Here is a 17453-nt window from a genome sequence, read left to right as displayed (position 1 = left end):
GAGTCCTGCCCAGAGAAGCTGAAGTTAAGCTGCTTCCTGCCTGCCTATATATTACAATATAAAGACGTGAATACTTTTCTACAATGCTGGAGGGGAAAAAAATCCTGCAGCATACCCTAAGCAAAATTTAAATTCCACCGATGAAAAACATTAGCCTAAAGTACTTTTCCAAAAGCTGATGTGATGGGGAAAATAATCATACAGTTAAAGTATTCTGAAACAAGTACTACCAGCTATCATCAAGCACACAAATGTAGCAAAATGCAATTAAAATAAATTTTTAATGCTTTTGTCTCTCAGCAGCTATCGCTCAGCAAGCGCCACATGTTCCCAAAGGGAATGGCAAGTGCCCTCCCCCACACTCACCCTCGCTGCCCCCAAGTGTCTTAACAGGCATTGAGAGCAGGGAAAGGAGGATGCTTTACCAGCCACCATGGGCACTGCAGGACGGGATTTAAATCTCATCTTCACCCACATCTTGACTGAAAGCCCAGCATGTATTTCTGCTGAGCTCACCTGCCGGGGGGGATTTCACCTCCTGTCCTCTCTTCCTCAGGACAAAGCCTAGCCGAAGTCCTATGTTCTTAAAAATAATTTTGTACGCTGCATTTGCTTGGGGAACTAATCTTGGCCCCCACCGCATACCAGCACTACAGCTGCATCAGGTTTTGATTTAGGGCTCACCTGCAGCAGCAATTCACAGCCCTACATTAAAGGCAACAAAAAAAGCACGAGAAACCTCATTTCTGAGGAATACAAACAAAACGGCCGCCTTGCAATCCCGGAGCCTAACTGAGGCAAACAGGAGTATCCAAATCCTCATTCTGAAGAGCCAAAAACCAGTACCTTGCCCATCCTTCTTGGCCTCAGAGAGGCAGAAGCCATCCCTGCTCCCTCCACCTTCCTGCACTTGCATGGGAGGTGCCAAGCCAACCTCAGATCAGCAGCTCTGCACTCTCAGCTTCGCTTGAGGTGCACCACCCTCTGTGCTTACACTTCACCTTAACAGATCATCATCATACCTCAGCCCCATGCTTTTGGACTGCCCTGAACAGTACTGGGAATAGGCACTAATGCTGCTCCCGCTGCACCCAAAAGCCCTGCCACAAGTGACACCAAGTGGCAAGTTCTGCTTTAAACCTGTAGTGAAATATTCCTGCAGTGTGGAACGAAAAGCTTCACATCGCACACCCCTCGCCAGGTTTCCTTCCTAGGCTACTTCCAGCCAGAGCTCAGTGAGGGATGCCACGGATGCCAAGCCAGAGCAGGACAAGCCACCTTCTGAAGTGGCGTCCTTCTCTACAAAGCTTAGCAGGCACGGGGACAACCAGCACAGGCTGACATTTCGCCATATGAAGGACCTGGAGGGGAAAAAATGGTGCTAGACATCACTTCAGGGGCACCTTGCTCTGCTCCAGCTCAGTGAGGAGAGGGAACGGGCACTGTGCCCTGCAGCACCTTATACCCGCTCAGGGGTTGGCCCGTTCCTTTTATCAGATACTGCAGCCTTTGGGTAAATGTCATAGTGAAATACAAACAACAAAAACACTGCCCTGCGGCTACTACTGAAGGTATCGGCTTTTCCTAAGGCAACACAGAAGTCTAAGTACACCACATCATTAATTTCCACTGTGTGTTTTTAAGAGAATAACATTTTTCCTTCTCCTGAGGGAAAGAGCCTTTCCATAGTGCATCAGTGCATCCACCACCACTTCAACAGGTAAAAAGTCCCCCCTTTGTTGCCCTGTAGAGTTCAACATTGGGGGGTGCTACCCTGCAGTTGAATAATCACAAAAAAAGCTGGTTTAGTTGCACATTAAGGGGGTCCACTGGATAATCCGTGTATTACTGAGTTCCCTGAAGTATTCCTGGACCGTTTTGAGCAAGTAGCCCTTTGGAAGCATAAGAAATTTATTTAGAAAAATCACTATCCTCTGCTTCGAAGTAAACATACCTGTTTTCCCAGTTCTAAGGAATAAACTGAATATCTGCTCAATCTACTGCTCAACTCTGCCACTCTTCTACCTGAGGAAATAACTTTTGGGCTTTATAGGAGCCTGCTACTCACCAGGAGAGTCAGAAACACACCTGCCCCCATCCCTGCATTGCAGCAGGAAAAACAGTCCAAAGCAGAGTAGCTAAAGGGGCAGGAAAGAAAAAATCCTCTGCTATTCCAAGACTCTGTTTCATCTTCACTGCAGTTAATTCTCAGATGACAGGAAAAGGCCCTGAATCATCCAACAGAAAGTACGCCGTAATTACTTAGTGCTCTTACCTGTTTGGGGTTGGGTTTTTTTGTTGCAAAGCGGTTATTAAATATTTCAAAAGAGATGTTTTCTTCAATTCTTAATTTGTAGCCATCTCAAATCTGGGATGAGGTAATTATAAATAGTCGACAATTCTTTATAGTCTCAAAGTATACTGAAAACAAAAACCTCTGTGCACTGCTAAAGGACTCCAGCCTTCACATAATTAAATCCCATTATATTTGTTTCCTTTAAAGTGAGCAGACTCCTCAGGCTAAAGCATGGTTAAAGTACTTCTGAGAAATGTTTGTCCTCGCTTTCATAACTTAAAATCATTCTGTCTAATAAAGACCAAAGGAAGAAAACTCCAGTCCATTATTTCTGCCCTTTCCATTTATTTTCTAAAGTGGAAAAGAGAAATCAGGGAGTTTGAACAATGAGTGTGGTAGCAATAAACAACAGCAGCGGATGATAAAACACACAGTACATACATATTAATTCTGCTCCTTTAATCACCCATTTCCAGTCTGTCTACCTCCTCCAAGATTACTTCCAGCATTCCAAAGCCCTACTAACAACAACAATAATAATAATATCATCATCATCCATCCTTCCTTCCCCAAAAATTGCTCAATGCCAAGGCCCCAGGCCATCAAAATTCACTACACCACCACGACAGGTTTAGTTGTGTAATGATGGATATCAAGAGGAGAAACTTTAGAATACCAAAAAGATTTCCTCACCCTCCAAAACCTGAAAACTAAAGAACCCTCTCCCCCACTCCCAGGATTTCATCCTAATCTTACAGATCACAAGATATCAAAATGAACAGCAATTTATCAAGGTGGAGAGGAGCTAAAAAGAAATTACTTATCTACATCGTAAAGCTGTTAAGACTTAAACTCAAGGGTTTAGCTTTATGACAAAGCAATATAAGAAGTGTGCCCAACAACCTGAGGTTCTAAAACCTCATAAAATGAGAAAGACTTTACAGTAACTTTGTGCTTCTATTTTATTCTACAAGCTCGCAGATACTCACTTTCCTTTGATCCCCTGCAAGAGCAACGTGGCCGCTCCAAATTAATGCCATTAAAACTCTTCTTCATCTAATCAATCCCCAATACAGACATGTAGCAACACACCTACTTTTTCCTCGTTCTCACCCATATAATCTCTGAGGGTCACAAGATCAGAACTGAGCCTAAACACCAATCCCCCCAAAACAGCCACTAGCACTGAAAGGCAAATTAAAATTTGGCTGCTCAACCAAATACAAAACAAAGCAAAAAAACGGATACAGTCTAAGGAGGGGCAGGTAGTTTTCCCTACAGCCATTTAGAAAGCAGCAAATCTTCTAGCTTCTCTCCAGACTAGAAAATTGAAATTTCTTTAGTGAAGTGGGGGGGAGCAGGGAGCAGCCACAGGCAGTGACCGACCTATAGCTGCATTTTAGCTGGAGCAAGGGGGAGGATTTAAATGGATGTTCCTAAAAATGCAAACATGTCTTCAGTGCTTTTCCCCTCTTCTTCCTCGTGGCTCCCTCTAGTGCTTTTAAGCACATATTGCCTTTTCCTTCATGTTTTATTTAAAGCAAATAAACAGTTGGTAAGATGATTTTTTTTTCTTTTAAAGAACCGTATTAACTCTTATAAACTGCTCTTGAGATTTTACTGAACATATTATTCTCATGTGCATCATTCCAGCAATCACACACTAACACTGGCATTTCTACCAGAAACCTTTATGTATTAAATACTTCATGTTCAGGCCAGCGTATTTAAAATTTTACTCATTTTAAAGGCATCCATCAACTTTCATCCTTAGAGAAAGTCTGCTAAAATGGATCCCTTTCCTTGCACATTCCCACCCCCAAACAGGAATTACATCTAAACAGGAGGTAACTAAAGCCCAACAGCTGAAAAATGAAACAGATTAGAATTTTATGCCTGCTCTGAAAAGTCACTTAGGAAACGTTAATCACATCCCTTATCTACTATGTCCCAACAGAAAACACAATTAAGAACCATAGCCACACTCCCATTTTTATGAGTGGAGGAACAGTGAACTCACGACAACATCATGCTTTTTACCCGTGGACATATGCAAACAGAAACTAGTCCTCCAAAATCAGTAACTCCCTGAAGAGCTGAACAGGCTTTTTAATATAATTAAAGCCTTCATCTCTCCAAACTGCTTCTATCACAGCTCTGTACAGTCAGCCACTTCAGTGGCCATGTTTGCTTAAGGTCCATTCACAGAATTAAAAACGTGAAAAGGAAAGCTCATTTCAGAAGGAACAACAAAAAGAGCTTTGCTGAAGATCTAAAATATAACCTCTCAACACAAACGTACCATGGGAGGCCCAATCTTAACAGTTCGCACTGCAGCACACTAAAAAGAAAAAAAGTCATTTACAGTAGCAACAAACAAAAGTTATATAGGGCCAAATAAGCCCTCACTATCTAGTATGCTGGAAGATAGTTCTTGCATCACTGCTAACACTTTTCCTCATTAGATTGCGCAATTCTTTCATGTGTGTAAGGTATTTATCTGCCATCTCCCATTTCTGAAATATTCAAAAAATATTAATACCATTTAGTCTTCTTACAAATATTGAATTTAGCTGTTGGTTTCCATGTAACTTCAGCAAGCAATTTTCTTAATATTAAGCATGAATTAGCAAGACAGCATGGGGTACTGCTTGTTAAGACATCCCCTTCCCACATGCTCACGTACGCAAAAAACCCCTATGTATGTTCCCTACAACCTCCCTGGTAGGGAAAGACAATGGAGCATCCCTAACCAAAACCTTAAACTTCCCAATAGTGCTTGAAGCCGAAAGCTGTATTAGTGCGTATTCATCTCGCTAATGGTGATGTGCAATGAAAATACCAGGCAGATCAACTGCCTTTTGATGACAGTAATTTCTCTATACATAACGTGTGTCTCTGTTTCTGACAAGGGGCAAGGCAGCTTGAGATTAAGACTTTTCCTCTACTGACCACTACTATAGAAGTCTAAAGCATCTTTCATCAGGTGCTCTCAAGACGACTTGCAAATGAACAAAAATCAAGCTTGATTTGAAACACAAATTAAACATTCCTCACTACTCACCGTAACACACATTTTCATATGAGGAAACTGAGATGGCACCAAGCAAATACCCAAAGGTGTGCACCCTGAAATGTACAGTTGAAGAATTATAGTAAATAGGAACTGTAATTCCAGATCAGACAAATCTCCATCAAATCCCACCTCCAAGAGCAGCTGACACCAAGCACGAAGTAGAAGAAGAAATATGTACCAGAAGAAGGACCACTCTATTCTTCTGCTTTAGGCCATTAGCATCTTTGAGGTTTCCAGAAGTATCATCCAAAATCACCATGCTAAATAGCTACAAATGGCTCCACACCCATTCGCTTCAAAGATCTTAAAAGACCAACTACTTTTCTTCTTGGGGGGCTTTGAAGTTCTATCTGCAATACTTAAGATACAACAGATTGCTACAGATTGCTTCCGACACTCAAGACTGAGCAGCCAAGAGAGCTCAGAGACTATTTTCTCTAGATGGGGTATCAAACAAGAAATCAAACGCCATCAATGATTTACTGCAATCCAGTTAGCTCTCTGTTCTGGGCAGCAAAGGCCAGGATTTACCCACAGAACCACTGTATTTTTCAAGTGATTACCCCAGACAAAAGAGCAACTACTACCAGAAAGTCCCACACAGAGCTAGAGCTAGGGTGTTGTACCAATGAAGAAATTAGTTCAGACCAAAGAAACCAAGAGTCAGTTCCCATTTGTGTCATACATTTCTATGTGATCTTGGAAAAACTTCCTGTTGGAAAATGCATGCATTCAAAACCGTAAGCTGCTTTGACACTATAGTGATGGAACCAAACACCCCAGGCAGCACCCAGTTTGCTGTGTCCTTTTCTTGCAGACTGGCATGACAATCTTGCAGTTTGTGTGATGTACATCTCCAGAAACCATTCCCACAGACAGAACAAACTTCTGAGTCTCTTCTCATGCAAGTTAAGAATCCTACTAAAGCAGAACGGTTGAACCAAAAACTGAATAATATTAGGCTAAGAGGGTCCAAAGCACTGTTCATTGTGCTTTCATTCATTTCATTGTTCATTCAATTCAGATTAAGAACTACAATTTTTTCCAGTCTCCAATAATGAAGCCTAAGCATTATTATAATTAATGAAAAATGGCTGTTACATTTAAGCAAGTGTTGCTCTAAACTGACTTGCCCAAAGTCACACCAGAAAATCTCTGGCTGTCAACACTGCTCCCATGGAGAAAGAGAACCTAGGTCTTCTCAAGTTTTGCTCTTTGCCAGTTTTTGTCCTGCAATTAGTTTAACATACTGGATTAGGATAGGGAACCTTGAGAATTGATCAAGCTCAAGTTGCACATGGAGACGTTGCCTTCACAAGTACCCCAAAGTCATTCCTCCTGACAAACAATTAAGTACGTTCATCACTTGACAGATTGCAAATCTATTTGCCTTCACATGACAGACAGACGGTCAGTCAGTGCAAACCTGGATGCTTGCACTTTTGGTCCCACAATAAGGATCATAACATGATTGTAATGTGATCATCCAACCTGTTAGATGATAAACGGTCCCTGCTGTCACAAATCCCCTATCACAGATTTAGGGAGGCCTCCAGTGCCTCCCTAAAGAGCTAGTTAGTCCAGCCTGGCTAAAAGTTGACTACATTGAGCCAATTATTATGGTATTTTATGGAGTCCAATACTGTTACTTCCTGATGGGGAAAACCTAACCATGCACATTCCCACCCTATTAAAAAGCCATCCGCTGTTCTCCTCATCTGTGCTGCCCAACAGCTAACATTATAAATTAATTATAGACACATACAACCACAAAGTGTCCAATTAAAGGCTGAGTTCCTTTTGTTTTAATTAATAAACCAGGGTCATTCTTTGAATGCTTTACATGGCAGCAGGCATGCTGCAGGCTGGCATTTTTTAGTGCAGGAAGCCTGCCCTAAAGGAGGACCAACATGCAGCAGTGTGCCTGCCTTCAGGACAGTCTCTGTTTTGGAGGGAGGGCAGCTGAGGTACATCGGTGTGCTTTAATTCAACTCTGTTCCTGGCTAGCCTCTACACTGAAGGTCCCTGACAGGCTCTGGATACCTGGAAGAAAATAACTCGCCACATGACATAAATGGCAAGCTCTCGATATATAGGTTCTATTAGGTCAAAAATACTGATTAAAATCTTGGCAAACATCACTCCTCTACACATCTCTCAATGAAACCTGACAGCTCCTTTATTACACAGCACACAGATCTACACTTACATTGTCACACCCTCCAGAAACAGCTCAAGAAATTACATTTTTTTCACACTAATAGGCGTTTACATATCTCCTCTCTTCCTATGGGAACAACTGGTAACTTTTCTCTGGTGTGCCTTTGCAGCGTGCATTCACAAAATAACTTTATCTGCCATCAAAATCTACACTTCTGAAGAGTAAGACTGCTACTGTCCAATAAAAAACAGAAAGTCATGATTAGCACTGAAAGTGAGGTGTAGCCCCTCACAAACGAAAAAAAGTCTCAAGCTGTTACCAGCCCAGACTTGAGAAGTTATCTAGTATCTTTGAAAAAAACCCCAACAAAACCCCCCCACCAAAACAAAAACAATCTTGTATCATAGTGAGAACTTCTCTGAGTCTGAACACCTGCAGAACACATTGTCTAAAATTATATATGCATTCAGGACCTCAATTCTCTAGCTCTCATATGACATTCCTCAATGTCGTGTCCAAGCCTAACCTCACAAGGAGACAAAATTTCCTATCTACTAAATCAAACAGAGATTCCCAAATCCAAGGAGTCAGAGCTGTAGGCCTGATAACAGAACTGAAAGAGAAAAGTCCCAAAATAGTTTCTTTTAAAAACAGCAGTGCTTTTTGAAGCAAACTATTGCCAATTTTGGACTTTCTACCCAAGTACCAGTGAGAAGAAAGGGCCAGTTTTCTGAAAGCAGGCCGAATCCCATGAGAAGGTCACCTAGCAAGAGTCATGCCAGTTCAACTTCCCATGCCAGTCCAGCAAGACAGTCTATACTAGCTGTCATCATGGGATGAAATTACTTTCATAAGCATAAGAACTTCAGTTGACAGATTTCTGCACACAAAGACCTGTATCCAAACAGCTGTGTATGAGCCGAGTAAAGACATAAAACCTAGAGCTGTTTAATACCTTGTTATTTAACCCAAAACCCACACTACCTATTTTTACTATTTTATTTTAAATAAAATACAGATGATATGGTTAGGAAGTTTAAAAGTAGCAAGTAATAAGAATCTGTGACAATTTACATAGAACTTGCTTTTCTTCAAAATTGAAGACAGATTCTATATGCTTCCTATAGACTTATGAAATAAGACCTCATTTGGAAAAAAAAATGGGAAGATTTTTGCCTCTTCTCAAAACAAGAAATGAATGTTGGTACTACCAACAAGTGTATTTAAAAATTGAAAGATCTACTCCGGCTCTCACACAAAAAATGAATCGTCTGATGTACCTCAACATCTCCTTGAACAAGAGCAGCTTTTTAAAAGATCTTGGATCTTGACATTAATTTCAAGTGCTGGGGCACCTATATAGTCCATCAATAAGCTAGTACAATAGTTACCAGTTACCATTTCCAGTATTTTTTGCTTTTACACAAGTTTGCATTATTTTTACTTTCTGCTTCCTGCCATCGTAACTCTTGTATTTGCAAATGGATGCTCTTTGAAGGCTCTCGATTTTGTTCATGCATAGGTACATAATCAAATAACTTCAAACTCAGAGTTTACTTCATTGCTATCAAGTGTGTAGATACGTTTCTCCAACACCTACAACACGTACTGACTTCAGTTTAAAAATATATCTTCAGGTGAATCAATCAAACGATTATATTCCAGAAGTGGGGTCAATAATATTGGAAAGGAAATCTCTTATTCTGCATTCATTGTATTCAACTACTGTCAGGCTCACTTTTCTACAGGGAGTGTCTTGTCCACTGCCTGTTGCCTGTCAGTCTCAATACCTTGCAGCAGTATTTTTTTGGATACTGTTCCTCGTCATTAAGGTGCACCCAGTCTTTTTTCATGGCGATTAACTTCCAAAGCTTGGAGTCCATCTTTCAAAAGAGTCAGCTAACATGCTCTTTAATTCAATCAAATACACGAGGCTCTGCCATCATATCGTTTTTCTACTCTACATGGCCTTAATAAAACTGTCAGGATTTTGCATTTACTTCCAACTGTGCATTCATTTGGGGTTGGGTTTGTTTTGCAAACATCCAATGACTGAACATCACAAAAATACATCTTAATTCAAGGATTCTTCACTGAGTGTAACATTCTCAGGAGCCAAATATATATTTGTATACTGATATACAAATCTAATTGATATACTAGACATAATACCTGTTTTCTATTCATCATCTTGGATAGCATTTGCTACATGACAATCCTTAAAATTTTGGACAGTTTTACATTAGCCATTTTAAAAAACCAATTCCTCAGTCTCCACAAATTTGTAACACAAAAGTTCAGGTTTTATTTACTGCTGTAATATGATGGATTTGTTCATGGTTACATGATTATTTGTAATATTCAGCTTCATTCTCACGGCAGATGTACGTAACAGTTCTGTCTTTTCAGCATTGTTGCTGACAAGTTCAGCACAGCCATCAGACATATGTTGCTGTTCTTTTTGTTCCCAGTATTTTTAGAATGTTTCCTTATTAGCCCTAGATCCTAAAGAAAATCTGGAAGGTTTTCTTTAATTGTCTTTATAAAAAAGTACTTATTCCTACATATTGGCTGCTGCCCTTGAACCACTTCTAAATCGACAGGACCCCTCCTTTGCTTAAACTATCTTTTCACATTCAGCTCTGCACATTCTAGATAGACACGTGTTCTCACATTTTTTCCTCTCCAAATTTGAGAGACACTCTTGTAAGCAATGTTAGAAGTATATTAGTGATGTAACAGCATATCACATCATGCAGAACAGAAAATTTGCTTAGTCCCTTACGGTTTTTGTCTTCAAAGATGTAAGTGTCACATAGTTTTGCAGCCATCTTCTCCCATGACCTTATGAACTGCAACGAGACCTTATGAACCATGATGAGGAGATACTCAGTTTACAGGGCAGGGAGTTCAGTGAAAGAGGAAAAACAATGGGCAACATCTCTGTGAATGTTTTCTTAGCATTTAACTCCTGCCCAAGAAACTAGAATAGCATGAGGGTATCTTGGGAAATCCTCTGGCAACATCTTCCTTTCTCTGACAAAAGGGTGGAACACAGATGAATTGCAGCAGCATCTATCTCCTTACATTAATGTTGGGGTTTTGAAGGGAAAAACCTTCTCCAAACAACGCACAACCTAAAGACTACCAAGCCAACTTGACCTCAGAGTTCATTCAAACCTGTCTTCACTCAAACTGCCTTTGACCAAAGCACTTTGTCTTTTACTCTCCTGTTTTGCCCAAGGCTGTGTGCGATGCTTGCAATAGAGCAGTACAGATGTCCCAGGCAGTTACAAACTTAAACACGGATTGCAATGTACAAGACAAGACCTATTAATGACCTGCAAACGAGGAGGAGTAGGACCAAAGGTAAGCACAATTCCTATGTAATAAGCTTGCATTTAGAAGGTTCAGCCTTACTCAGCTCATTTGCTTAAACCAATTTGTCAAAAAAACCCAAAAACCAAACTCCAAACAAACCAAACAAAAATAATTAAAAAACCCCACCCCAAACCCACAGACTTTTCCCAGGGTTTATGTGATATACACAATATTTGCCTTAACAGACGTCTACAACCACCCTGCAATCCTGCCCTCACCCTATGAAGTTCAATTTGATGTCTTATTTCTAACAACAAATAAACCATATATTGCAGACAGCTTCTCCTGTATCCAAAAGCAACACCTAGTGAATGACCACCATGAACTGGCAATCTTTTCCTTATTTGCAGAAGTGAAAGTTAGCTGCCTGACTGCCAATGCACTGCAGAAAGTGAGAATATACAATTAAAAGGTATGCTTGAGGGAAAGCTGATAAGTCGTGCCTCCCTGCACAACAAAGAGCTGAATGTTACATGTTGCTTGGATCGCTATGGCTGCTGGAAATGAACTCTCTTTCCACATAATTTTAATATCTCCGTGTTCAGGAATCTCCAGTCACCTTACTTAAAAAGCCCCACACAACTTCTTTCCCACACTTAAAAGCAAGTGAACTGTATTCCTTGCTGCAATAAATCTGTATGTATAAATCTATACTAGTGCCTTTGTGCTAGATTGACATGGGGTCTTTATTAAAGACCATCCAATCCAATAGTTGTCACTCAGTTGTCCCCACATTTCAAAGTGCAGTTATGGAGCAGTACTTTATTCACTGTAAGTAGAGTCTCTTGCAACAGGAAACAAGGCACAAACATTACTGAGATGTAAGAAGTTTTCTTTTTAACTCATGCTGTAAAAAAATTTAAAGATGTTGTTTCACAATTGAGTTGTTTTAAGTTTACATTGCTGCCAAAAAGGGAATAATAGAATAGAATCATAGAATCATTTGGGCTGGAAAAGACCTTTAAGATCAAGTTCAACCATTAACCCAGCACTGCCAAGTCCACCACTAAACCATGTTCCTAAGCACCACATCTACATGTCTTTTAAATACCTCCAGGGATGGTGACTCAACCACATCCCTGGGCAGCCTGTTACAATCCTTGACCACCCTTGCAGTGAAGGAATTTTTCCTAATATCCCATCTAAACCCCTCCTGGTGTAACTTCAGGTTGTTTCCTCTCATCCTATCACTTCTTACTCAGGAAAAGAGACCAACCCCCACCTGCCTACACCCTCCTTTCAGGTAGTTGTAGAGAGCGATAAGGTCTCTAATGAGCCTCTCTTTTCCAGGCTGAACAGCCCCAGTTCCCTCAGCCGCTCCTCACCAGACTTGTACTCCAGACCCTTCACCAGCTCCGCTGCCCGTCTCTGGACACGCTCCAGCACCTCAATGTCCCTCTTGAATTTAGGGGCCCAAAACTGAACACAGTGTTCAGGATGTAGCCTCACCAGTGCCCAGTACAGGGGACAATCATTTCCCTTGTCCTGCTGGCCACACCATTCCTGATACAAGTCAGGATGCTACTGACCTTCTTGGCCACCTGGGCACACTGCCAGTTCCCTTAGCACCCTTGGTTGGGTCTCATCTGACCCCATAGACTTATGATGCGTGTCTAAGGGGAGCAGCAGGTCACTGACTGTTTCCTCCTGAACTGTGAGGACTTCGTTCTGCATCTCATACCCGTCTTCCAGCTCAGGGGGCTGAGTACCCTGAGGGTACCTGGTCTTGCTGTTAAAGGCTGAGGCAAATAAAGCATTAGGTACCTCAGCCTCTTTCTCATCCTTTGCGGCAATGTTCCACCCTATATCCAATAAAGGATGGGGACTGTCCTCAGCCCTCCTTTTGTTTCTAATGTATTTGTAAAAACATTTTTTTGTTATCTTTTACAGCAGTGGCCAGCCTGAGTTCTAGCCGGGCTTTTGCCTCTCTAATCTTAGCCCTGCATAACCTCACAACATCCTTATGGTCTTCCTGAGTTGCCTGCCCCTTCTTCCAAAGGTCATAAACTCTCCATTTTTCCCTGAGGTCCAGCCAAAGCTCTCTGTTCAGCCAGGCTGGTCTTCTAAGCCAGCTCATCTTTTGGCACACGGGACCAGCCTGCTCCTGCGCCTTTAAGATTTCCTTCTTGAAGAATGCCCAGCCTTCCTGGACGACTCTGCCCTTCAGGACCGCCTCCCAAGGGACTCTGTCAACGAGGCTCCTAAACAGGCCAGTCGGCCCTACAGATGTCCAAGGCAGCAGCTCTCCTGACCCCCCTGCATACTTCTCCAAGAACTGAAAACTATCACCTCACAATCGCTGTGCCCAAGACATCCTCCAACCACCACATCACCCACGAGTCCTTCCCTGTTTGCAAACAGCAGGTCCAGCAGGGCATCTCCCCTGGCTGGTTCACTGACCAGCTGTGTCAGGAAGTTATCTTCCATGCACCCCAAGAACCTCTGGGGAAGTCTAGCCCTTACTGCCATCACCTCCCTTGAATCAGTTCTAGGAACAGCACAACTGAAGAGGGAGACAGAACAGCCTGCTAGACACCCTGAAAATTTAACAGCTGAAAAAAACCAAATCCCTCTTATATTTGATAAAAATGCAGCTTTTGGAGAAGTGAGAGGAACTGTGGAGGGTCTTACTAAATGTAAGATTTTAAATCTTTGGAACTACCTTTATCAATCATTTCTAACATGGACAATCCAGGCTACAACACTAAAAGAACAAAAGAAAAGAAACAATCCATCCATCCATGAATACCTTTTTGGAGGATGGGTGATGCAATTTTAAAATATTTCTAGAATATGTGGTGGCAAAAACAGTTTGAAAAAAAAAACAACCCACCATCCCATCCTTTTATCCTCACTCCTGCACACAAGCTGCAACCATACCTCTTGATCTGCTAATGTAAGGGTTATAGCACCTTGCTATGAATTCATTAACAAAATCGAATAATCTTAAAAATAATCCTGCACTTAAAACTGCTACCAAACTACAAGTCACATAACTGGTTCATCACATTGACAAACCATATCAGCATACTAAACTAAGGTAACCAGTTGTATTTGGTGGACATTTCCTTTCTTTTTTTTTGGCAGATACACACGAAATGTATTTGTCTAGCTGCACTCAATCTTACTAAAGTTTGTTGTTGTGTTTTCTTTAAATGTCAATCTGCATGCAATATAAATTTGTTTTGGTATTACTTTGTAACAAAGAGCATATGTATCCACTTCTGTGAAAGGAGTGCATAATTCATATATTACAGTCACTTAAGTAACATTGCTTATGAAAAAGGGTTGCAAAGGTTTGGACCCACAGTTCACTTCTCTCATTCAGTGCTGCTGAACAGATGCCTTGCACATTTCCAACATAGCTTCTTTGATTCCAGACATTCAAGAATTTTACAGAAATTAACTCAAAGTTAAATTGAGTCACCTCCAAAAGAAACCCATTCACCTCCACTGTCTGTAAAAAGCAGGAGGGGTTTTTGGTCTAGCACAACTGAAGATGCAGAGAGGTCCAGGCTTAGGACAGCTCTGCTGGGCGATGAAGACCATCCACAGGAAGTGTTTTGCCCATGCCACCACTTCGCTTATACTGAAGAAGTAGTTGCACACACACTTTAAACTGGGATCAATGACACCAACAATCAAATTAAAAAGCAATCTATCTCCAGATGCTCATTTTGCACCTAGTACACCCTCAGTTCCCTGAAAGAAGAAGAAATACCGAAGTGGCTGCACAGCAGATTAGAAGGGGAAAGTTATTCAGATAAAATTAGCTGAGCCAAATAAGTAACCTTTTTTTTTCAAACCTCAATCAGTGTCCTGAGCAATGACACAAACGAACAAGAGAAGGCTGAACAGCACAGGGTGAACAGAACTGTTTCTTTCTTTGCCAGTGCCAATTTAAAATGTTCAGGGGACTGTGGCTTCCCTGGCCCCTTATAATGCTTATTAACAAAACCAAATGCAATAAACATTAATAGGACAATACTGCCTCACATCCTTGCTCCTCCTGTTCTCCATACCTTACTGCCAGTTTCCACATCTCTATAAAGTTAAGCCAAACCAGCTGCTAATGTGGCATAGTGAACTGGATCACGAAAAGCAATCAACTAAAAAAACCCTCGGGGTTTTCTTCAGCTAAATTAGTTTTCCCACAGGAGGCTGCAACTAAGGACTACTTAGTCCAGAATATTCATTTCAAGAGCCCTATTGTTGAGCCCCTACATCACGACATATATTTACCCTGTTTTCTGTGGCTGGTATATTTGAAATCTTACAGGTTTCAGTTTTATTTGAATGCAGTTATTCCATCTACACACAATAATGAGTTCCAAGTTTTTGCCATATGCCTCCTTTTGATGGCTTTTATTAGGTCAGGTCCAATTCTATGCCACACATTCACTCCCTTGCCTTTGTACAGCTGCTATCAAGACCAGCACTGACCAATCAACCTTACATCACCTGGCATCACAAGGACAGCTTCCTCTACACTTTGATTTAAAAAATAAAAGGCAAATCAAAAAGAAGTTGTGGAGCACTCCACAGAACATCTCCTATGAGTGGGAACACCACAAGTTCACTAACTCTTAAAGATTGCTTAGAAATTTTTGTCTGCAACATCTTCATTTAATGAAAATACTTGGTACACATACTTTAATTGGCATGCAAACGCACAAACAGAGTCCATCAAAAGAGTCAGAATACTTTACAACCACTAGCTTTACTTCCGAAAATACCCCTGAACATTTATTTCAGATAAACATATAGTTATGTTCCCATGGAGAAACGAAGATAAAAAGGTTTTTAGGCATCCATTTATTTTGGGTTCCTTTCATCACAGACATCTGCTGCCTGGTTTCCAGAGACCTCAGGCCCTTTCAAGTGCAACTGTAATCACAGGCTTTCAGAACTTGTCAATTCATCCAAGTCATCCAAATTAGAGGACACAGTTCTAGGTCTTGAACAGTGTATTGTGGTGGGGCCGTGGCACAGCAAAGACAACGCATGCTGTTCAACTTGGTCTGACATTATCTAACATTTAAACCAGTCCTTGCTTTCTGTGTTCGCTCAACTGTCTGGAATCTATGTTGGCAATGAATACTGGGACTGTAAGACAGAAATATAGCTAAAACTGAAAATGTTTCTACTACAGAAACATCTATAAAGATGAAACCCGTTACATTACCAGCCTCCAAATGCAGACCTTGAAGGATATGCCAGCTAGTGGATGGTTAACAGTTTCAGCCTATTGGGCCAGACTCCAAAACTCTCAAGCCAGTTGGTAATTAACAGACATCTCGGTCCTCCACATGAAAGAACTGTATTGTTTAAACAATGACACAAATTTTTCCTTTCCTTTTCATTGCCAGTCTCTGCCTGTGTTTTAAGATTCCCTTAGGGCCATAACAGTCTATGATTTTAGAAGCTCCACTTTTCAAATGGACAATTTGTTTGACTTTTAGTTGCCCAAAATACAAATGTGCTTTTCATTACAGGTAGAACAAAAATCATTTTACAGGTTTCTCAGAGATCCCAAATCTCCCCTTTCTTTAGTAACTGGAAAAAAATAATATCCAAATAACCTAATTAAAACGACATATCTACAATAGCAACAGAACTACAAAACATACTGAGGGCCTGTAAACAGTCTGTGACAAACCTGATTAGTAAGCAATGCACCTACAGGGAATATTACCCTGTGTCTTCATACATAATGAATCAAAATTTTTTAAGATAAACCAAAAGATGCCACACTGAACACATTTTGTAAAGAAACAATTATCTATGATCTGTATAAAATTACCAGTTCTCTGATCTGTTATCTTACCCAAGATAGATTAGATATGTGAAAAAGGAACCATACTTAAACTGATCATGCAATAAAACAGAACATTAAATAAAAGTTGCATTTTGAAAGAATGAGGTATGGGCACTTACCTATAAAGGAGCAAGTTAAATCAATAAGGATAACAAGGAGGATGTGACAGGGAAGAAGCTGGTAAAAATACTCAGTTGATATGATGATACTTTAAGAAGAAAAGGGTCAATAACGCAATAAGCCAATCCCATCAGAAAAGGGCAAAAAGCTAAATGAGAATTATAAAACATCCTCCAAATGCCCATGGCTTTCCAAAGTTGATGGCTTTGACTGCTTTGCTGTTATCTGGAGTCAGACCGGAGTCTCTGTACCTCACCCAAGCCTATCTGGCCATATGAGCAAACATCCAAATCCTCACACCACATTCAAAATAATAAAAACATCCATGGAGAAGACAACTTTGGACTAGCTTCATCTCCTCCCACTCAAAGTAGCCATTTGCAGTCTGCCTGTCTAAGCAATTGTTCATCTGAAGTCTCTAAATACAACCAGAACTATGTAACACAAAAGCACAATTCAGCAACTCAGTCACTCACCAGGACAGTCAGCCCTTTCATTGTCACCCTAACAAAGGTGCACCTAGCAAATGGGTAGGCATGTGCAATGGGCTATCCTCACCTCTAGATGCAGTTAAGTCAGTCCACGTCTAAACTGCAGAGCC

At 40.9% G+C, this 17453-nt stretch overlaps 1 protein-coding gene across 2 annotated transcripts in view; it reads right to left on the bottom strand.

The window, feature by feature from the left end:
* Positions 1-17453, bottom strand: part of CAB39L (calcium binding protein 39 like) — a 68165-nt gene that overhangs the window by 48007 nt on the left and 2705 nt on the right. The gene's annotated exons all lie outside the window — the stretch shown is intronic.

The sequence above is a fragment of the Falco rusticolus genome, chromosome 2 (assembly GCF_015220075.1).
Source record: "Falco rusticolus isolate bFalRus1 chromosome 2, bFalRus1.pri, whole genome shotgun sequence".
NCBI lineage: Eukaryota > Metazoa > Chordata > Aves > Falconiformes > Falconidae > Falco > Falco rusticolus.
The sequence above is the reverse complement of the archived record's forward strand: the minus strand, read 5'-3'. Positions and strand labels throughout refer to the sequence as shown.